We start from the raw sequence: 24180 nt of genomic DNA on the forward strand, positions 1-24180 counted from the left end.
TACCAAGCATGCATTATTTTGACCTAAGAAGGTATCCCGGGGAGAGACAGACTAGTCCTTGGTTTCTCCAAGTGCTTAGAGGGGCTTTATCTAGTTACCAGGGTCTTCAATGGCTTCCTTGCTTAGCACTGAGTATAACAGGAAGCCTTTCCTCCACTTGGGGACCCCTTTCCCACTCCATAGGGGTGAATGGTCAGCTTTGTGACTTCACAAGTCATGACCTCTGTGACAGGCAGGGTCCTGATGGACATGGCAGCTGGCCTCCAGGAGGGTTGGGATGACTGTCAGCTGGCAACATGTGAAACATCATAGAGCCTGCCCCTGGAGGGAGTACCCGTGAGCCTGTCCCACCACGGTAAGAGAAGATGATGCCCCCCTCCCACCCAAAGAACCCCTGAGCAAGGGAGAAAGCCATAGGAAGCTTGATCTGTCTTCTCCCTGGGTTCTAGCACATAGACATTACCCTTCAGTTGCCCATGGTTGTTTTCCATCATAGATTCTCGATAACTGCATTCTTCTTTTTGTCCAGCTATCTGCTCAATCACCTACCTGGAAGACAAATCCTTAGGAAGTCCATGGTGCTGTTAGCAGTTAGGAATAGGGATGTCTTACTAGGCCTCACCAGGCATTCAGAGCCAAGAGACAGCATTTGCCCTTCTGCACCTGTTTGTGCAGTCCATACCTTTGTGCCTAGTAGTCCCATTGTGACCGCAATGCCCGCGCCTATTCTTATTATGACATCACAGAGGACCTGTTGAGCAGCCCCCCAGGGGAAGCAGGTGAGTGTCTGACGTTCACCATCATGGCTCCCCCTCAGGCTGCAGCAGAAGGCATGTGCTTCCTGAAGGGAAGGCAATAACAGGGGCCTGAGTCCCTGGGGACGCATCCATAAGGATCTTGGTCTCCGAAGGACAGGGTCTGGCCTTGACCATCTCTGAGAGGTCATCCAACCCTACTTCCCATTTTGGTCTGATTAAGTGACATATAGGCCCCAGGAGACTGCATTTCCAGGTGACCTTATAGTTCCGGCCCAAGGACTGTGGACTTAATTAGGCTCCTTTGAGAACTTAAAAGGAAAGTATTGTGTCTTCTGTCTTGTCTTCTGTCCTAAAATCAAAGCCTTCTGGGACTAGACTCTGGCTTCAAGAAGTCCTCGTTTTTCTGCCATGAAATGGGTCTAACTATATCTTTGCCTTGTGGGCACAGTCAATTCACCCTGGATTAACTAACCATGGTACTAGAAAGGATAGCTCAGATGAACAAAATCCACAGCTAATTTGTGGTGGTAAGAACACAAACTTGGAGTCAGGAGATGTGGATTTGAATTATAGTTCTAACATGAGGTATATGAGTTTGGGCAAATCACCTTACCCCTCTGATCAAGAAGGTACTCATCTGTCAAATGGGTGATAATGATGATTTTAATAGCTTCGTGGGGAACACCCTGGGGGGAAATAGTTTATAAATCTCAAAGCACCATAAGAATATGTGATAGGATTTAGAGTAAGAGCTCATCTAGTCTACTAATGCTCTTTGGTTTTTGTTGTTGTCCAGTTGTGTCCAACTCTTTGTGACCCCGTTTGGGGTTTTCCTGGCAAAGATACCAGAGTGGTTTGCCATTGTCTTCTCCAGCTCATTTGACAGATGAGGAAACTGAGGCAAACAAGGTTAAGTGACTTGCCCAGGGTCACACAGCGAGTGAGTGTCAAGTACCTGAGTTTGGATTTGAACTCAGGAACCTTCTTGACTCCAGGCCCTAGCATTCTATCCACTGTGCCCCCCAGCTACCCCAATCCTCTCAGGTTACACACGAGGAAAATGAGACCGAGGAAGCTTATAGGGAGTCATCACCCCCAAACTTTGGCTTACCCTACAAAATAAATTCTAATTATCTGTGTGAAGGGAAGTGACATCAATATAGAGAAATCCCAAATAATGTCTGTTTGTCCTTGGAATACATTAAAATTGGTTTTGAAATTTTCCTCCCTGTCTCTGGCTTAGTGCAGGAGAGTGAATCACTGTACAGGACGGAGGAAGGCCGAAGTGTTCTAGGGGCAAGCTAAGTTTTCAATGGCCTTGAATAAAGGTGAATCTGCAGGCAGATAATGGAGAACTGGGTACAATTTTAGCCTACTCTTGAGGGGATCTCCTGATTTCCCTTCTCATTCTGGGTCGTCAGTGATTTAGCTAAGAAGGAAGGATGGAAAGAAAAGAAAAAGACCCAAACAATGCACAAACAGGCCCATTATATCTTTATTAGCTGAAAGTTGACTCTATGGCCTGCCTCATTCATCCTGAAACCTACTGGGACTGGGTGGTGATTTCATTCTCCCCATTTGGGAGGTGAATGAACTGAGGCCCTCAAAGGGTTAAGTTAAGTAAGGGTCGCCTTAGTGAGTTGTCAGTGGTTGCACACTGATGAGTCAGAGATTTCCACTGAGAATTAAGGGGTAAATCCGGGAAGTAAAAGCCAATGGATCTCCATGATCCATTGGATATGGGTGATCTGACCGCAAGTAGGATGGAAGGAAGAGGATAGGGGATGTTGAGGACTAGTGGGGCTAAGAAAGCTTATGTATTTGTGGGAAAGGTTGGCTTGTTCCCAATGCCTTAGGGTCAGTCTGGATAAATGGGATCTTCTGAGTCCCAGAGAGCTACAGAGGTAAGGGATCTGATCTGCCTTTTGGCAGGATTATGGACAGCTCCGGGTATCACATTTTAGAAGTGCTATTGGAAAGCTCTTCTTCGAGCTTGGTACAAGGATAGTGAGAGAGCTGGAAATCACACTAGATGAGAACTGAGCATGTGGAGCTTGCAGAAGGGAAGACCTAAGGGAAGCAGGGGACAGCATCACAGAGTGGAAAAGACACTGGATTTGGAGTCAGAGAACCTACAAATATTGAATTCCAGCTCCCTGGATGACCTTGGGCAATTCATTTCCCTCTCTCTTGGCTATCTTCAAAATGAGGGGTTTGGATTAGATCATCTTTAAGGAGCTAGAGATCCTAGGACCCTGTGTCTGAAGAGCTGGTCTCAAAGCCTTCTGTTTAGATCCAGGGGACAGAACTAGGAACAGTGAAAAGTTATATGAAGAACAGATTTAAGCTTTGTGGAAGAAAAATCTTCTTAAGAATGAGAGCTGTCCAGAAGGAGAAGGCGGAGAAGGAGGCGCTCATTAGGAAGTAATGAACATTGTTTCCTCACCAGATGTCTCCAAAGCGAGACCATTTTCTTGATGGTAGACTGGAGAGGGAATTGCTCCTCTGTCACGGGTTGGATTAAACAAACTTCTAACGCTGCAATTCTACGAAGCCAAGCTCAGAAATCAGGAGGAGAAAAGATCAAAGGAACTCTCTGGCAGTTCACCTGGGACCCCCTTCCCAGCTCCCTGAGTGGGGTGGGATGGAAGTGGGAGCAGAAATGAGAAAATAAAAGCTAGAAATGTACTTAGCTATGTAACATGCCAGGTACTAAACACAAACAGGTTACCATACACTGCCCCTTTCCTTCTAGATGAATGGAGGGACTGATTTATTGGTCACAACACTAGAAAGAATCTGTCTTCTTCTGGCTTAGATTTGCAAAGGCAGGATTGTTTATGGGAGCTGAGGAGTGTGAGCATTCTGGGAAGTCTTATTTCATGAAAAGCAGACAGGACCCTGGATGAATGTCGTCTCTTCCCCCTTGAATTCTCTTCCTCCCCTTACTTTAGTTGGGCTGGAGAGCTTCCTGGCCAGTGGGGGAGTTGCTATGGGTCTGTGGGGAAAAAGCCACCCAGGGGCTCCTAGACTCTAGATCTGACTTTGCCACTAATATTCTTTGTGACTGATCTTAGATAAGCCCCTTTCCCTCTCTGTGCTTCAGTTACTCCATTGGTGAAATGAGGGAATAGAGCAAGGTGATCTAAGGCCCCTTCCTTCCTCACCTCTACCTTCTAGCTTCTTTCAAAGTACAGCTCATGTGCTTTTTCTGATCCCGACGGTTACCAGTGTTTCCCCTTCCCCATCCCTGAAAACTTAACTTGTATTGATTTTTATATGTTGTATATTTGACAGGCAGCGTTGGTATAAAGAGTAAGGGTACTACATCAAGAGGATTTGGGTTCATGTGTGCGTGTGTGTGTGTGTGTCTCACACACACACACACACACACACACATACACACACACACACACACACACACACACACACACACACTGGGAAAGTCATTCAACCTCCTCATGCTCCAGGCAACACCCCTTCCTCCCCATCCTAAATTGGAGAGTATAGAGATCTGCCTTGATAAAAAGAATTTCTTCACCAGGAGTTCCCTACACCCCCCAAAAAAGCTATTTTACATTCACTTATATGTGAATATCTTGCTTTTCCTGATACAATGTAAAATCTTCAAGGGCATGAGATATTTTGTTTTTGTCCCTGATTCTGTAGTAGGCATTTAATAAAGGCTTTATCGATTGGGCAATCCTATTAGGGAGTGAGATGAAGAAGGCACAGTCCTTGCACTCAGGGAGATCACATTTCAGTAGGAGAGATGTGACATGAATATATGTCAGTCAGCAAGCATTATTAAGCACTTTACTACATGCCAGACACTCTGCTAAGCTTTGGAGATACCAAGGAAGTGTGAACGGTCCCTGCCCCCAACGAGCTTACATTCTAATGAGGGAGACAACATGCAAACAAACAAGAATGTAGGAGGAAGTGCCTCCTACATTCCCATAATTATAATGCAAAATAAAACCTAATAAATGCATGAAAGCTGCAAACACAGGGCTAGGGAAGCAGAGAGGAAGGAGCATTCATGTTTGCCTAGGAGAGAGATCAGGGAAAGTTTTTAGGAGGAGGTAGCATTTGAGGTGGGCCTTAAGAGACTTCCAGTACCTAGAAAGGGGTTAGGAGAAGACATTTCAGGAGTGAAGTGAGTAAAGTCATACAGATTAGAAAACACGGGATATCTGGGGAGGACAGTGAACAATGCAGTTAAGCTAAAGTATAGAATAGGAAAGTGGCAGCTAGATGTTGTTCAGTTGTTTTCAGTCACGTGCAACTCTTCGTGACCCCGTTTAACGTTTTCTTGGCAAAGATACTGGAATGGTTTGCCATTTCCTTCTCCAGCTCATTTTACAGATGAGGAAACTGAGGCAAACAGGATTAAGTAACTTGCCCAGGGTCACACAGCTAGTAAGTATCTGAGGGTGGATTTGAACTCAGGTCTTCCTTACTCCAGCCTGGCATTCTATCTTTTTAAAAATTTTTTTTATTTAAAATTTTTTAAAATTTATTTTTTAGGCAATTGGGGTTAAGTGACTTGCCCAGGGTTACACAGCTAGTAAGTGTCAAGTGTTTGGTCTGAGGCCAGCTTTGAACTCAGGTCCTCCTGTCTTCAGGGCTGGTACTCTATCCAAGCTGCACCCTGGCATTCTATCCACTGCATCCCCTAGCTGCCTAGAGCTCTGAGCCTGGAAGACTCATCTTTCTGAGTTCAAATCCAGCCTCAGACACTTAATAGCTTTACTACCCTGGGCAAGTCACTTAACCCTGTTTGCCTCAGTTTCCACATCTGTAAAATGAGCTGGAGAAGGAAATGGCAAGTATCTTTGCCAAGAAAACCCCAAAATGGGGTCACAAAGAGATAGACATGACTGAAAAAATGACTGAAGAACAAAACATATAAAGTGGAGTAGTGGGAGATAAGGCTGGAGCCAGATTGTGTCCTGCTAAGGGGTTTGGACTTACCTTAGTAGTCAGTTTGGAGCCACTGAAGCTCAGTGAGCAAGAAAGGAGGTCACTGGAGTAGACTAATCATGGGGCAAGCTGTGTAGTAGGAATGAGAGGACAAACTGATGAGGAGGAGACCAACGAATAGGCTATTGGAAGAGAGGCAAGGAAAGTCTGAAACTGAGTGGTAGCAGTGGAAGAAGAAAGGTTTGAAAGATACCACAGAAGTAGAATCAGTAAGATTCTGGTGGTTTGTGGGAAGTTAGGGAAGGGGAAGAGTCCAACATAAGTCTACTTGCCTGCTTGGGTGACAGGGAGGTAGAAGGACCAGGAGATGGAGAGGAGGGTACAAGTTTAATGGAGGAAAGATAATTAGTTCCATCTGGGGCATGTTGAGTTTGAGGCACTGGCAGGATCCCCAGGTAGAGGTGGATAACTGTCAGTTGGAAAAGGTTTCCTCTCCCTCCTGGCTCTAAGTCAAAGGGATGAGCTCCTGGCCTGGGCCCCCCAAGGAGAAATCTCCCTTGTGTGAATAGCTGGGGTAAGTTGAGCTTACCTTGGGCCTCACAGCCACAGCAAAGGGTTAAAGTTTGAGTGACAAGCTGATTTCCTTTGCCTCTGGGCTGGGGTCTCCAGAGGAAGGCCAGGAAATTGGCCCGGGATGAAATGGCGTGAGGTATTGAATTTCTTCTCTTCAGGTCCTATTACTTCTCAGGGCCCAGACCAGGGACTAGAAAGGACGCTACAGCTGTGGCTGTGTCTAATGCCTGTTATTTTAGCTGTTAAAATGTAGAGAGGCAAAAAAATGTAGGAGGGAGGAGGGTGATTAACTGTCTATAAGGTTTACCCTGCCTGGCTGCTTAGTCAAGGGAGTTGGGAGAGGAAATTAAGAATCTAGATAATGGAACATAGGGAGTGCAATTAATAAACATTTCTTAAGTGCCTCCACTAAAGACTTACTCAGAAATGTCATCAAGGAAGTGACCCTGTTTTCTCAAGGGCAATTCCATCTCTGGCAGGCCTAAGAAGTTGGAAAGGCCTTGAGTACATACAGCACTCCCTGATGAGCTGTATATGTGGCAGCCTAGCAAAGTTCCGAACCAACAAACTTGCTGTAGGGTGATGAATTTTTTGGTCACAGCAATGCCCAAAGACCTCTTATTAAGCCATAGAGGAGTGAGGAGTTGCATTGGTGAAGGCAGCACCCAGCAATGTGCTAGTAAATGTTTAACAACCAGCTCTTTGAAAAATGTTACATTTTAAGTTTTAATCTACACATTTTAACAATTTCTTCATCACTTAACTCTGGACAGTCAATAAAATAATAGATCAAGCCCTCATTTGTTGTTATTTGCTGCTTTCTGAGCTGCTCAGAGATAAAAACTTATCGATCAGCTCAGTTGACTGCCGGGACACGCCTGGGAATTCACACACACACACACACACACACACACACACACACACACACACACACACACAAACACGTGAAATTGCCAGTCATTGAAGTATTGAGAGAAAAATTTGCCAAATACAAAAACCTACTAGGAATTGTGGAGGATACAAAAATGAAAAAGGACACACAGCTTCAGCCCTTGAGGCTTACAGTCTAATGGAACAGAGGAAGATGGGAGGAGGAGGCTATCTTAAGTATGAGCCAAGGACAAAGGAGAGTCAACAAAAATGCCATGATAGGTTTGTAGAGGGAAAAAATATCTCAGCTGGAGGAGGAAGATCATAAGGGAAAAATTCACAGAGGATTTAGCATCTGACTTAGGTCTTGAAGGGAGGGAAGAAAGAACTACAATACAACTCCTCCTAGATACCCCCCCCAAAAAAAAGATGATGAGGAAAGCAAAGGGTTCTTAACCTTTTCTGTGTCATGGATCCCTTGGGCAGTCCAGTGAAGCCTATGGACCCCTACTCAGGATAATGCTTTTAAATGCACAAAAGAAAATTCATGGGATTACAAAGGAAACCAGTCATGTGGAAATATAATTAAAATAAAAAATCTTCACGGACTCCAGGTTTGGAACTCCCAACTTAAGGGAAATCCATCCTAGGAATGGGGACAGCATGAGGAAAAAACAGAGATGGGGAGTACAGGACAAGAACTGGTTGGAGCACAGTACCTTGTCTCTCTCCTATGCTCCAAACCTGCATTGCCTTTTGGACTTTTCTGAGTTTGTGTGTCCTCTAGGTATCTTAAACTCAATATTTTCTATTTATTCATTTATTTATTTTTCCTTTGAAAGTAGCATTTTATTGATGGATACAGGAGGAACAAAATATACATAGTTTCCCCAAAATTAGGAAAATACAATTTTGAATAGTCAATTTCAGTTTAGCAACTTTTCTCTAGTAACTCTAGTAAGAGTTTCAACAAAATTACAAAAAGCAAATTAAAACTTAAATTTAACATGTGCACCTTTACAATTTGTATTCTAAGAGATTCCACTTAGACATCAGAACAGAGGAGCAGCATGTAATCATGCTAATAAAAGAGTTAAATGTTCCTTATGCAAAATTTAACACTCTACATGAATGATTTTTTGGAAAATACAGTTTAGAAATTCCTATTCCTGCTGTAGCTCTCCATTTAGCAAATGAGGCCAGTCTTATCTAGGTAGCAGTTTCCATTTTGAAGGCAGTTTGCCCTGAGCTTCATCAAACTATTTTCTATTTTTTTTAAATATAAATTTATTTATTTTTAGTTTTCAACATTCCCTTCCACAAGTTTTTGAGTTCCAAATTTTCACCCCATCTCCCCCCTCCCCCCACCCCAAGATGTCATGCGTTCTGAATATCCCTTCCCCTACTCTGTCCTCTCTTCTATCTCTCTCCCCTTCTCTTATCCTCTTCCCCTTCTATTTTCCTGTAGGGCAGGATAGACTTCTGTACCCCATTTCCTATATTTATTTCCCAGTAGCATGTGAAAACATTTTTTTTAAACATATGTTTTTAAAACTTTAGGTTTCAAATTTTCTCTCTTCCTCCCTCCCCACCCACCCTCATTGAAAAGGCAAGCAACTCAATATAAGTTGTACATGTGCAGTTATGCAAAACACGTCCATAGTAGACATGTTGTGAAAAACTAACTCTATTTCCCTTAATCCTATCCTGCCCTCCCATTTATTCTATTCTTTCTTTTGACCCCTCTCCTCAGAAGTATTTACTTCTGATTAACCCCTTTCCCAATCTGCCCTCCTCTCTATCATCCCCCTGCTCTCTTGTCCCCTTTCCCCCTATTTTCCTGTAGGGTAAGACAGATTTCCATACCCAATTGAATGTGTATGTTATTCCCTCCTTAAGCCAAATCCTATGAGAATAAGATTCACTCATTCCCTCTCACCTTCCCCTGTTTCCCCTTCCACTGTAAGAGACTTTTCTGTTTTTTTTTGTGAGATAATTTACCCCATTCTACCTCTCCCTTTCTTCTCCGAGTATAATCCTCTCTCATCCCTTAATTTTATTCTCCAGATATGACCCCTTAATCTTCAGCACACCCTGTGCCCTCTATCTATCTACATATACATACATATAATTTTTTTCCTCCAACTACCCTGATACTGACAAAGGTCTCATGAGTTATAAATATCATCTTTCCATGCAGGAATGTAAACAGTTCAATCTTAATAAGTCTCTTATGATTTCTCTTTCCTGTTTACCTCTTCATGTTCCACTTGAGTCCTGTATTTGAAAGTCAAATTTTCTATTCAGCTCTGGTCTTTTCATCAAGAATGCTTGAAAGTCCTCTATTTCACTGAATGACCATTTTTCCCCTGAAGGATTATACTCAGTTTTGCTGGGTAGGTGATTCTTGGTTGTAATCCTATCTCCTTTGCCCTCCGGAATATTATATTCCATGCCCTGCAGTCCTTTAATGTAGAAGCTGCTAAATCTTGTGTTATCCTGATTGTGTTTCCACAGTACTTGAACTGTTTCCTTCTGGCAGCTTGTAATATTTTCTCCTTGACCTGGGAACTCTGGAATTTGGCTATAATATTCCTAGGAGTTTTCCTTTGGGGATTCTTTCAGGAGGAGATCTGTGGATTCTTTCATTTCTATTTTGCCCTCTGGTTCTACTATATCAGGGCAGTTTTCCTTGATAATTTCTTGAAAGATGATGTCTAGGCTCTTCTTTTGATCATGGCTTTCAGATAGTCCAATAATTTTTAAATTCTCTCTCCTGGATCTATTTTCCAGGTCAGTTGTTTTTCCAATGAGATATTTCACATTGTTTTCTAATTTTTCATTCTTTTGGATTTGTTCTACTGTGTCATGATTTCTCATAAAGTCACTATCTTCCAATTGCTCTATTCTAATTTTTAAGGAAGTATTTTCTTCAGTAAGCTTTTGGACTTCCTTTTCCATCTGGCCAATTTTGCTTTTTAGGGCATTTTTCTCCTCATTGGCTTTTTGGACCTCTTTTGCCATTTGGGTTAGGCTATTTTTTAAGGTGTTATTTTCTTCAGTATTTTTTTGGGTCTCCTTTAGCATCACTCTCAGTTTTTCCTCTACTTCTCTAACTTGCTTCTCAAAATCGTTTTTGAGCTCTTCCATGGCCTGGGACCAATTCATATTTTTCTTGGAGGCTTTGGATGTAGGGGCTTTGACTTTGTTGTCTTCTTCTGGTTGTATATTTTGGTCTTCTTTTTCACCAAAGTAAGATAATATAGTCTGACTCTTTTTGCCTGCTTGCTCATGATCCCAGCCAATTACTTGGTTTTAAACTCTTTGTTGTAAAGAATCTGCTTCCAATGTGGAGAATGTACTGTCCCAAGCTTCGGGGGTTTGTACAGCTGTTTTCAGAGATACTTGTAGGGACCTGTAAATTTTCAGTTCTTCCAAGGTGGTATGATAAGGGGCAAGGTGTTTACTCCTTTCCTGGCCTGCGACTACAAGTACTCCTTTCTGTCCTGTAACTGTGATGAGGGGCACCACAACCACTACAAGCTCCACCATGCCAGCGCTCCTCCTCCCCCCAGCACCGCTGCCCAGAACTGTGGCCCAGATCCAAACATGGGCAAAGCAAGAGATTCCTGTCTCAGCACTGGCAAAGAGATCCCTGCAACCCCTCAGTCTGTGGGCCGGAAGCTCGGGAAGCGCCCCCCCCCCCAGGGCCACGCTCTTGGGGAATGGAGCTGAAACCCCACCTTCCTTTCTCAGGCACCGACAGAAACAGACTTTTCCCACTGACCTTCTAATTTGTCTTTGGCATTCATGGATGGAGGAGTCTGGAAACCTCCACAGCTGCCCAAAATTCAGTCCTCTGAGGCCCGCTCCAGGTTTGCTGCAGCCTGCACGCCCACGCTGCAGCCTGTGCACCCACACCTCGCTGCGCTGCACTTCCAGCCCGGCACGATACACCTTTCTGATCAATCATCCAGGTTGTCTTGGGTTGGAAATTTGTTTCACTCTGTCTTTTTGTGGGTTCTGCTGCTTCAGAATTTGTTTAGAGCCATTTTTTATGAGTATTTGGAAGGGTTTGGAGGACAGCTCAAGCAAGTCACTGCTTGCACTCTGCCATCTTGGCTCTGCCCCTCTCAACCCACTATTTTCTATTTTTAAAAATTACTTAGTATTTTATTTTCCTCAATTACATATAAAACAATTTTTAACATTTAAAAAAATTTGAGTTCCAAATTCTCTTTCTCTCTCCCCTCCCTCCTCACTGAGAAGGCAAGCAATTTGACATAGGTTATACATGTATAGTCATATAAAATATATTTCTGTATTAGTCATGTTGTGAAAGAAAACATAGACCCCCCCCAAAAAAAAACCCAAGAAAAATAAAGAAAGCAAAAAAAAAATTTCTTCAATCTGTGTTCAGACTCCATCAGTTATTTCTCTGGGGATGGATAGCATTTTTCATCATCAGTCCTTCAAAGTCACCTTGGATCACTGTATTGCTGAGAACAGCTAAGTCTTTCACAGTCAATCATTGTGCAATATTTGCTGTTACTGTGTACAGAGTTCTCCTGCTTCTTCTCATTTCACTTCACATCAGCTCATATGAGTCTTTCCAGGTTTTTCTGAAACCATCCTGCTCATCATTTCTTATAGCACAATAGTATTCCACCACAATCATATACAACAGCTTGTTCAGCCTTTCCCCAACTGATGGCCATTCCCTCAATTTCCAATTCTTTGCCACCATAAAAAAGCTCCTATAAATATTTTTTGTACATGTAGGTACTTTCCCTTTTTGTTTGCATCTCCCTGTGACACAGACTTGGTATTGATGGGTCAAAGGGTACACGTGGTTTTATAACCCTTTGGGCATAGTTCCAAATTGTTCTACAGAATGGCCAAACAATGTTTTCAAAACAGAACTCACTATCTCTCCCTGCCCCCCACCACCAATCACCTATTCCCTTTCCAAAGTTCCCCATTTCTACCCCTCTAGTCACCTAGGTTTGAAACTTTTATGTCATCCTCAACTCTTTCCTGTCCCTCATCCCGAATATGAAATCAAATTTTGCCAAATCTTGTCATTTTTCCCACCACAATAGTTCACACCTGTTCCCTTCTCTGCTCACACAGCCACCCCTCTAGTTCAAGCTCTCATCACCTACCACCTGGACAAGTGTAGTGGTCTCCTAAAAAGTCTCCCTGCCTCCAATGTCTCCCCTCTCCAATGCTCCCTCCACATAGCTGCCTAAGGGATTTTCCTAAAGTATAGATCTGACCATGTCATTCCTTTCTACATAAATTCCATTGGTTCTTTATTACCTCTAGGGCCAAATGTAAATTCCTCTGATTAGTATTTATAGCCTTTTACAACCTGGCCCCAACCTGACATTATTAAATGTGACTCTCTTCCACTCGCTCAAACTCGTCTTATTATTTATCCCTTGGACACAGCACTCCATTTTACTCTCTTTTCCCATTTACATTGGCTGTTCCCCATCCCCCACCAACCTGGGTTGCATGCCTTCCTTGTCTCAGCCTCTTAGAATCACTAGCTTCTTTCAAAACTCAGCCTAAGTGATACTTTCCACTTGAAGCCTTTCCTGTTCCCTCAGCTTCTAGTATTCTCCACCCCTACTCCACCCCACCCCCAAGCCCCACGCCCTGTCCCCCTGTCAATATTATCTTGTATTTATTTACTTTTCGAGGCAATTGGGGTTAAGAGACTTGCCCAGAGTCACACATCTAGTTAAGTGTTATGTGTTTGAGGTGGGATTTGAACTCAGGTCTTCCTGACTCCAGGGCTGGTGCTCTATTCACTGTGCCACCTAGCTTCCCCTCTTGTATTTATTTTTTATGCAACCTGCCTTCCATGGAAGGATGGCCCCAGAAACCTTTATGTGGGAGATGTGGAGGTATTTGTTTATTGAATGGGCAGCTTACCCAGTATTTCCTAAGTTCCTATAGTTTTGCTTCTGTGGATAAGGCAAAAGGCCGGTTATGTGCATATATTTTATACATGCTTGTATTTATAAGTATTTTGCCCCCTGCTAGAATGTAAGCTTCTTCAGGGCAAGGACTGTTTCACTTTTGTCTTTGTAAACGGGGTGCCTGGCACATAGGAGGGACTTAATAAATGATTGTTGATTGATTAGTTGATTAATTGATTAATTCATAAGTTCCAGTTTAGCTAAGATTGACACATTGTGAGAAGAATGTATGAGATAAGACAGGTCAGGTAGGTTGGAGCAGCTCCATGCTAAGCAGTGTATTTTAGTGGAAAGAGACCCTGCCTGGGAATCAGTAGATCTGGTCTTTTGCCCTAGCTCTGCCATTTATAAGTTGTGTGACCATGGGAAAAGTCCCTTTCCCTCATTGTGCCTTAGTTTTCCCCTCTGTAGAGTGAGTGCATTAGAGTAGTCAGGGGTTGGCAAACCCCTGTTTTTGTAAGTCCAGTGAGCTAGGAATGTTTTTTTTTTTTACATTTTAAAATGAAGTTTTATTGCATTTGAAAATGTACAAAACATTCTTAACTGTACAAAAGCAAGTAGCAGACCAGATTTGGCCCTAGAGCAGTACTTCACTGACCCCAGAATTAGAGGGTCCCTCCCCAAAGGCTCTGATACCTCATGGCTCTATGAAATGCTGGAGTTGGAAGACACTCATTTGTGACAAACGTTCAGGAAGACCATGAATAATGAACTCTCTCAAACTCTATCTTGCTTTATTCCCAACTACAAATATTTTAGTGAAGGAAAATGGGCCTTTTTATCAAGTGGTTCAATGTAGGCTTGGAGGAGGGAGCACAGGAAAACAAAGTCTCTCTGAGTTCATAATTCTGTGGTGTTCTAGACCAAGTCGAGCATCTGCAAGAGAACAAGTTTTCATTGCATTATATTCACACTGGTGAGCTTAGCCTTAACCTGGTCACCTGGAAACTGAGTGTGTGTAGGGGTGGGGTTGGGCATCCAGAGTATAGGAAAATATCGGAAGGTTATAAAAGCTCAGAAAACAGCATTTCTCCCTCCCCCCCCAAAAAAAAGCCTATACTGGGATGTGGAGGGAAGCAGGAGGAAGAGGGAAGAAAGTGAGATGATTCCAGGGCTGGAGCCCATAAAATTGGGGCCCAGGGTACTTTTGAGCCTGGAATTAATCTACTGAAAGACTTAAAAAATAAAACAAAACAAAACCAACCCTCCTTAGCCCTAGTATACTGAAGGGGATGGAGATGGGACAAAAAGGGAAAGGGAGGAGTGTTGGAGGAGACTCAGGATGGAGTTAGGGTTAAGTTCTGACTGGCCAAGAGGACCCTGGGGCACTGCTCTAGTATCTTGTAGTACACTGCTGGAAAAAGCCAAATCTTGTAGGTTCTTATTCAATCAACCAATAAACATTTATTAAGTACCCACTTTGTGCCAGGCACTGTGCTTCGAAGGGTCAGTTTGTTAGTGTATTTGTGTTAAGGTGTCAATGTACAGATGAGTATTTGTGTTAGTGTGTCTTTGTGCTTCTGTGTAAACATGTCTGTGTAAAAGTATCAGAGGATACATGTACATATTTTCGAGTGTGCCCATACATACGTGTGCATCTATGTGTAAATATATCTTTCATCTCTGTGTACTGGATACCTATATCCCTGGACATGGTTCCCCAACACACATATATCCTCTTTCCTTCTTTCAGGCTTTTCTCTCTTCCAAAGAAAGAGGTGGGGGCGGGGCCTAACTCATCTATACATAGGAGTCAATAACTTCCATTTCTGTTACAATTTATAATTTGCAAAGCTCTTTCCTTCCAAGAACCCTGATATTAAAAGTATGTGTATATGCTTACATACATATATACATACACATACACACATATATGTATATTAAGCATGTATGTTCCACTGTTTGGATACCAATAACTCAGAGACAGTGTGGTGTAGTGGATAAAGGGCTGGCCTCAGAGCCATCAAGACCCAAGTTCCAGTGCTGCTTCTGACAAACTCTCCTTACCACTGCCTCTTAGTTTCCTTCATTTATTTTAAAACTCAATTCATAGAGTCAGGAGGACCCAAGTGCAAATGTGACCTCAGACATTTACTAGTTGTGTGACCCTGGGAGAGTCACTCAATCCCATTGCTTCCCCCGAAAAAACTCCTCAATTCAAAACCTATTTTCAACAGGATAAGGAGCTCCTTACCTTGAGTCAAAGGAGGCTGTTTTCTGGGATGAAGGTTGAGGGAGAAGAAGAGGAACCCCTAGACGTAGCACTTATATGTTACCAAAAACTCTGGCTAAGGCTTCTAGGTCTTCCTTCCTGGGCCCTTTCTTCCCTTCAGTACCGTGTCGCAGGTCCCCTCTCTCTTTGCCAGCCATAGCTTCTACCTACTATATTGACTATTTCTCAGGTTTGGGGGTTATCTCACTGAGAAACAGATTGCCTACAGGATTTCTGAAGGGTAGCAGCGCCATCCAGGGGCCATTAGAAACAACGCAGGGTAGTAAATTACTGTGGAAAGTCCCATAGAAACTTTTCATCCCTGACGAGTAGCTAAGCTGGTTACAGAGCTATTTATCACCCATTTGAGAAAATTTCTCGCAAATCCATAGCTGCTTACTTCTACTCTGGTCCGTGCTATGGCTCAGATTTCCCAGATGGAGGCGGTATTATGAAATCACACAAGTTTGCTTTTCATAGGATTTAGTCTTAGAGATGGTTTGTGATCTGTGATGACTCCAATCCTTTTAGATAAGGAAAAGGAAGCATAGCTAAGTTGTCATGTTCCTGAGGTCCCCCAGGTGACAAGTACTGGAGATGATATTTTAACCCAGGATTTCCAACTCCAAATCCAGTGCTCCTTCTGATATACTGTATATCTGGTAACAGTCCTAGGGACCGTCCCCCCTGTCCCAATTCTTCTTCGTTTCAGTTATTTCTCTCTCCCACGTGGAGGCTCTCAGAGGTTTAAACTCAACTCACTAATGTGTTAGCAACTTAGATTTCTATAGTTCTTTATGATTCATCCAGTTCTTTCCTCATAACTCTCTTGAGATGGGTAGTACAAGGATTCAACCACTCCTTTCCAAACAGAGAAGTTGAGAGGCACAAGGGTAAAGTGACTTGTCTTTTAGGTATCACACAGTTTAGTAAAGGTCAGAGTTGGGATTCAAACCTAGAGTAGAAAGAGAAGTTTGAGATCACCTAGTCCAAGCCCCACCATACCCCACTTTATTTTGGGGGGGGTTGCCCTCCACTTCATATATAAGGAAACCGAGGCACAGAGATATGAAGCAATTTTCTCAAATTTACACGAGTAGTGGATTTTTTTCTTCTAGCGTGTGTGTGTGTGTGTGTGTGTGTGTGTGTGTGTGTGTGTGTGTGTGTGTGTGTCTTTAAGGTTTGTAAAGCATTTTACAACCAGTACCTCATTTTATTTTCAGGACAACCCTGGGAGGTAGGTGCTGTTATTGCCTTCATTTTACAAGTGAAGAAACTCCAGCAGACAAGTTAAAAGATTTGCTCAGGAAATGTTTGAGGTCACATTTGAACTCAGGGCTTCCTTACTCCTGCTCCAGAGCACTCTGTTCACCTGGCTGCGGGGCCAAAATTCAAAACCAAATTTTCTTAGTCCAAATCAAGTGTTCTTTCCATTATATCAGACTGCATTAGTTAACAGCTAATTAATGACTTCACTGAGTTACCTCTCCCAGTGATATTTGCATTTTAAAAGAAAATGATCAGAAAAGAACTAATACCAAACCCAAAGCAGAAAATCACTAATGGTGGACCTTGATGATACCTGGAAGTATTTTTGGATAGCCTATTAACACTTTAAATTTGTAAGAGGTTTTTTTTTAACTTTGTTAAAGTACTTTACTTGTTTATTATCTCATTTCCCTTCCAACCCTCCCCTTACCTTCACGGGATCAGTAAGAGGGCAAGAGATTATTATACCAATTTCAGAGATGACTACACTGGAGCTTAGAATGGAGTCACCCTAGGTCACACTGCTGTTAAGTGGCCAAGCAGGGACTACACACCTCCCAGATCTGTGGTTTCCTAGTCAGAGTTCCGCTTACTAGTATATGCTGCTTTTGTATTACCTCCTTTCTTCCTCCTTAGCCAGACTGCCAACAGATGGCTATAGCCAATCATTTCTCCCCTCACCCCCAGCCAGATGTCCAACCACCTCTGGTGCATTTCTCCTTTATCTTGTCTAGAGTCCTGCTGATTACTTGACTCAATAAGTCATAGTAACTGTTAAGGGCTAGGAATTTAGCAGTTCCTACAGGATATCTACTCATCTAAGACAAATAAAGAACACAAACTTCTCTGAGAAGTGAAAAGGAAAATTAATCACTTATTTTGTGGTTCATTAGTTTCAGTTGTGTCTGACCCTTCATGACCCCATTTGGAGTTTTCTTGGCAAAGATACTGGAGTGGTTTGCCATCTCTTTCTCCACCTTATTTTCCAGATGAGGAAACTAAGGCCAACAGGGTTAAGTAACTTGCCCAGGATCACACAGCTACTAAGTGTCTGAGGCCAGATTTGAAATCAGGTCTTCCTGACTCCATGCCTGGCACTCTATCCACTGTGCTACCTAGCCACCTATAATATGTCACGTCATGTCATGTTATATCTAACTTTGTACCTTTACTGCCTAGCACAGTGCTGCTAGCTAGTTTATTTTGGAGGGGCAAGGTATAGGTGGTGAATTCTAGACCTGGAATTTTATCAGTACAGAGAATTCCTAGTATGGAAACTCCCTCCACCCAGGATTCCTCTGTAACCTACAGTCTTAGCATTATGTGCCTGGCATATAACAAATGCTACATAAATGTTAGCTATCTTAGAGACTAGCCCAATTTCACACAGGTAGTAAGAGTCAGGATTCAAACCAAAGTCTGTTCTTTCCACTAGACTAAACTGCTTGAGTTAATAGTTAAATAAGGACTAGGTGGTATAGCAGCTAGAGTACTAAACACTTAAGCAACCTTGAGTTCATCTCCTGCCTCAAATACTTAACTGTGTGACTTTAAATGGCTGGTCACTTACCTCTCTCTCAGCCTCAGTTTCTCATTGGTAAAATGGGCATAATTATAGCACCTACCTCCCACATTGTTGTAAGGATCAAATGAGATATGCTCTACAAATGCTAGCTATTATTATTATTATTACTTAATTAACAGTGTTATTTGACCTAGGGAAATTTGCATTTTAAAAAGATTGCCAGAAGGGGGTGAAGGGAATAAATATTTATTAAGCACTACTATTTGCCAGGCAGTATGATGAGTGCTGTATAAATATTATCTCATTTGAGTCTCCCAACAACCCTGAGAGGTAGGTGTTACTGTGACCTCTATTTTACAGAGGAGGAAACTGAGGCAATCAGGGTTAATTGCCCAGGGTCACATAGCTAGTAAAGTGTCTTCCTGACTCCAAAACCAGCACTCTATGCTTCCACCACCCACCCAGCTGTCACTAGGGAGCACATGCTTAGCACAAAGTACTAAGTCATTTATGGTGGAATTTGATGTTTAGGGGGTGGTGGTTCTTGGAGGCGTTTTTTGAGACGGGCTAATAAGCTACTTTTCTTGGAAATATTTTTACTTAATTAAAGAACTTCACTGTCTCATTTTACTAGGCAATTAGGTGGCACAGTTGATTGAGCTTTGAGTCTGGAATCAGAAAGGGCTGAGCTCAAATATACATAGTGTTACTAGCTGTGTGACCTGGGGCAAATCATTTAACCCATTTGCTTCAGTTTCCTCAACTGTAAAATGGGGATAACAATAGCACCTAACCCCCATGGTTGTTGAGAGAATCAGATGAGGTCACATTTGTGAAGTGCTTAGCACAGTACCTCACTTATAATAGGTGTTATATAAATGCTGGCTATTATTATTATTATTTAAAGCTTCACCCCCCCATGAGCTTAGTTATAATAATATACAATACAATAAAATATAATATGATACAATGTAATATAATAAGTTAAAATAATTTCACAGATGCAAGAACTTAAATGACTTGCCCAAGGTCATACAGCTACTAGGGCTTGGATTCAGGTCTTCCTAAGATCAAGGCCAGCCTTCTACCTGTATGTTATGTTATGTTATGTTACGTTACGTTACGTTACGTTATGTTATGTTATGTTATTTTGTAGCTAGGTGGTGAAGTAGATAGAGTATCAGGCCTGGAGTCAGGAAGACCTGAGTTCAAATCCAGCTTCAGACACTGTTTAGCAGTGTGAACCCTGAGCAAGTCACTTAACCCTAATTGCCTCAGTTTCCTCATCTGTAAAATCACCTGGAAAAGGAAATGGCAAACCACTCTAGTATCTTTGCCAAAAAAACCTCAAATGGGGTCAAGAAGAGTTGGACATGACTGAAATATTTGAACAACAAAATATTGTATCATGTTATGTTATGTTACATTGTGTTGGATTATATTATATATTGTTATGTTATATTACTGCCATGTTATATCTCTGCCCAGCACACAACAGGTGTTTAATAAATGTTTGTTGAGTTGAATACTAATAATGATAAATTACATTCATATAAGTGTTTTCACATTCATTACCTCCCTGGCTCTTCAGAACAAACCCTGAGTAGATAGTACAAATACCCTTATCCTCGCTTTACAAATGAGGAAACAGAGGATGAGAGAGAGAGAGAGAGAGAGAGAGAGAGAGAGAGAGAGAGAGAGAGACAGAGACAGAGACAGAGACAGAGACAGAGAGACAGAGAGACAGACAGAGAGAGAGAGAGAGAGACAGAGAGACTTTCCCACACACACATCATCTAAGTGGCAGTGAGAGAGGTAATATAAGAATTATCATTCCTGTAATATTCCCAACTGAGGCTCAGAGAAAGTGACTTGGCTCTGAGACTAACTTGTGTGGCCTTTCCATCTCTGAGCCTCAGTTTCCCCATCCATAAAATGAGTGGATTGAGCTATATGACCTCAAAATTTTCTTCAGATTCTAACAGTCTTTAATTATATAACTTGACCTGCATGCTAAATTTGGTATGTAGTCCATTGAACTACGCTGGTTCCAGAATCCATTGCTTTTGCAGGGAAAGACAAGGCTTTAAATCACACCTCTGTGAGTCATTGCTTTTTTGGTTGTTTTGGCCCAAATCTACGATTTCATTGGTGTAAGAACTTCCAGTAAGGAAACTTGCTGTACCCCTATATTCCTCACCAATCCTGCAACATATAGTTTAGGCTAAAGTTGTCTGTGGCACTGAGCAGTTAGTTGACTTGCTCGAAGTTAATCAATCAGTTTGTATCACAGGTGGGCTTAGAAAGTCCACCTTGATGTCAAAGCTGGCTCTCCATCCATTACATGTGACTGCTTTAAAGGGTCACAAACCTCAATGGGGCAAAAATAAATCCATGGGGACTATTTTGGAGCAATGCTTAGACATTACTGAGAATCTCCCAAATTGGTAAGACACATCCTTACTGGGCACTTATTGTGTATGAGGCAAGACTTCAGTCAGGAGTCATTCACTCAAAATTAGGAGGTTTGGATTCATTATCTGGGAGGTTGGCTCATCCCAAAGCTAAAGGGGAAAAATGATAGACCAAAGAATGTCAGAGCTGTCAGAAGACCCTTTACCGACTTCCTCACCTAACATCCCCCTTTTCTTTTTCAAAAATAATTAATTTTTTTGTTTTCAACATTCACTTCCATAAGATTTTGAGTTCCAAATTTTCTCCCCTTCTCTTCCCTCCTCCCATTCCAAGACAGTGTGCAATTTGATATAGGTTCTACATATATGTTCATATTAAACCTATTTTCACATTAGTCATGATATCCTCCTCTTACAGAGGGGGAACTAAAGCCTGGAGCAGGCATCTGATATGCTAGGGGTCACTCGGGGGTGAGTGGCAGAATCTAATTACTTTGCTTCCCTGTGCCTCAGTTTCTTCACTTACAAAATGGGGATAAATAATCTTCGTACTCTGCACCTCATAGCCATTAGTTAAATGACCTTGGACAAGTGGCATTTTATCAGAAAACAGAGACCCAGGAAAGGAATTGACTTGTGTAAGGTAACAGAATCAGTGGTGGATCCAGGACTAGTACCCAGTTTTCTTGACTTCTAGCCTGGCAATCATTTCCAATGTAGATGATACAGTGGAATGATCAGTAGTATTGGTAGCAGTCTTACATTCATTTCTTGCCTGTGGGACTTCTTACCTGAGTGACCTTTTCCAAGTTCCTTTGGCTACCAAATTTGCTCATCTATAAAATAAGGGAATTGGGCTACATGGCTATTTTTTTCTGTAGAACTATTATTCTATTATAGATCTTTGGCTTCTAACTCTGTATAGTCAAATAATGATAGCTAGTATTTATATAGGCTTACAATATATTTTACAAATATTATGTTATTTTCTCAACAACCCTAGAAGAGAGGTGGTATTCTAATCCCCATTTTACAGATGAGAAAAATGAGGCAGACAGTGGTTAAGTGACCTACCCAGGGTCACACTGCTAATCAGTGTCCGAGGTCAGATTTGGACTCTGGTCTTCCTGACTCCAGGTCCATTTCTGTATCCACTGCACCACCTAGCTGCCTCTAGACTCTGATGCCCCTTTGTGAAATAAATGGAGGGTCCTCTGTCTCTTGAAGGTTGTGTCAATGGAGTAAAAAGCTCTGGCAGAACCCAGCAAGATGGACAAGCTATGAGTACAAGCCATTAGCAGACTTTGCATCTTCTCTGGATGGTGGAGCACCCTATTTAAATGAAGAAAGGCTCTTTATCAAGAGTTTGGGCCACAGAACTTCATAAAATGGATCAAAATACAAATTGGCCCCTAATCCTGTGGAGCCTCTTTCTGTTTCCAAACTGAGAGTAGAAGTAGAAAACAGAGGCAGAGGATATGAAGAATTGCAAAGCTCTAAGGCTATCAACTAACTCATTAATGTATGCTCTCTGTCCAATGACCAACATGTTGACACATTACCCTTGAAACTGGAACATATTCATATCACCATTCTTTTTTTTGCTTTTATTTTTTGAGCGAATTGGGGTTAAGTAAGTGGCTTGCCCAGGGTAACACAAGCAGTAAGTGTCTGAGGTAAGATTTGAATTTAGATCATCCTGTCTCCACTGTGCCACCTAGTTGCCCTCCCCCCAACCATGACCATTCTTGATAAGAAGAAAGCCAAGAGTTGTAAAGAAGTTGAAACTAAATCAAAGGATGGATCAGAGGTCAACCTTGGAGAGCTCTCCCCTCAAAAAAGCATTGATGGCGTCGGTTTCATTGTGTACACAAAGGAAATAATAAACGTCATTCTTGGAGATACTTGGTCAACTCTTCTAGGGCTCATGTTTAATGCAAACACAGACTATCATTAGGATAATTACATCTCATAAGACAGCATACGTTGGAGAGGATGAAGAAGTGGAGGATTCTTACGAAAAGCTCAGAGATTCTCCAAATTAAGTGACCAAATCTGGCCCCAAATCCAAACAAAACAATGCTTGCTCATTGAGGTCTTCTCAGTCACTTTTGCTGGAGCCTGTCCCAGACCATATCTGCTAACTCTCAGTGTCCCACAGAAATATGTCCTGGGCCCTCTTCTTTTCTGCCTGTATATTACTTCACTTGGTGATCTCATCAGCTCCTGTGGATTTAGTTATTGTCTCTATGCTGATGATTCTCAGATCTACCTATCCTGCCTCAACCTCTCTGCTGACCTCCAATCTTGCATCTCCAGATACCTTTCAGACATCTTGAACTAGATGCCCAGTAGACATTTAAATGGAACATATCTAAAACAAACTTACTGCCTTTTCCCCTAAAACCTCCTTCCTCCTAATTTCCCTATTAGTGTATAGGGCAATACTATCCACCCAGTCCCTCAGGCTCACAACCTAGGTGTTATTTTCATCTCCTCACTATCTCTTACTGCTCATATCTGATCTGTTGCTAAGGTCTATAGATTTCATCTCTGCAACATCTCTGTCCTCTGACATTGCCACCACTCTAGTGCGGGCCTTCATCACCTCACACCTGGACTATTGCTATAGCTTGTTAGTGAATCTGCCCGCCTCAAGTCTCCCCACACCAGTCCATTGTCCATTCAGCCCCTTAAGTGATTTTCCTAAAGTGCAGGGCTGACAATATCACTCCTCTCCCTACTGAATAAACTTCAGTGGCCCCCTATTGTCTCCAGAATCAAATACAAAATGCTTGTTTGGCATTCAAAGCCCTTGATAACCTAGCTTCCTCTTATCGTTCTAGTCTTCTTACATCTTACTTCCTGACACATGCTCTTCAATCCAGTGACACTGACCTCCTGGGTATTCCACAAACAAGACACTCTGGGCTCCTGGCATTTTCTCTGGCTGAGCCCCATCGTGGAATATTCTCTTTCCTCATCTCTGCCTCCTGACTTCCCTGGCTTCCTTTAAATCTCAGCTAAAATCCCATCTTCTGGGACAGCAAGGAATAGTTTACCCATCAGATTTATGGAGAACAGAATTCACGACTAAACAGGAGATACAGAACATTACAAAATGCAAAATGGATAATTTTGATTACATTAAATTGGAAAGTTTTTACGCAAACAAAGCCAATGCAACCAAAATTAGAAGGAAGGTAGAAAACTGGGAAAGAATTTTTACAACCAGTCTCTCTGATAAGGGCCTTATTTCTAAAACACATAGAGAATTAAGTCAAATTTATAAGAATACAAGTCATTCCCCAATTGATAAAAGGTCAAAGGATATGAATAGGTAGTTCTCAGATGAAGAAATTAAAGTCATCTATAGCCATATGAAAAAATGCTCTAAATCACTATTGATTAGAGAAATACGAATCAAAACAACTCTGAGGTACCACATCAGATTGGCCAACGTGACAAAACAGGAAAATGATAAATGTTGGAGAAGACGTGGGAAAACTGGAATACTGATGCATTGTTAGTGGAGTTGTGAAATGATCCAACCATTCTGGAGAGCAATTTGGAACTATGCCTAAAGGGTTATAAAAATGTGCATATCCTTTGACCCAGCAATAGCACTTCTAGGGCTGTATCC

At 42.1% G+C, this 24180-nt stretch overlaps 1 protein-coding gene across 1 annotated transcript in view; it reads left to right on the forward strand.

Moving 5' to 3' along the window:
* The first annotated feature begins 283 nt into the window (after window positions 1-283).
* DCAF1 (DDB1 and CUL4 associated factor 1) overlaps window positions 284-24180 on the forward strand; it is a 117770-nt gene continuing 93873 nt past the window's right edge. Inside the window, 1 exon segment of the mRNA XM_078152345.1 lies at window positions 284-355. The gene's annotated coding sequence lies outside the window, so the exon portion shown is untranslated.

This window comes from Phascolarctos cinereus, unplaced genomic scaffold (genome assembly GCF_003287225.1).
Source record: "Phascolarctos cinereus isolate Bilbo 61053 unplaced genomic scaffold, phaCin_HiC Scaffold_4;HRSCAF=312, whole genome shotgun sequence".
Taxonomy (NCBI): Eukaryota; Metazoa; Chordata; class Mammalia; order Diprotodontia; family Phascolarctidae; genus Phascolarctos; species Phascolarctos cinereus.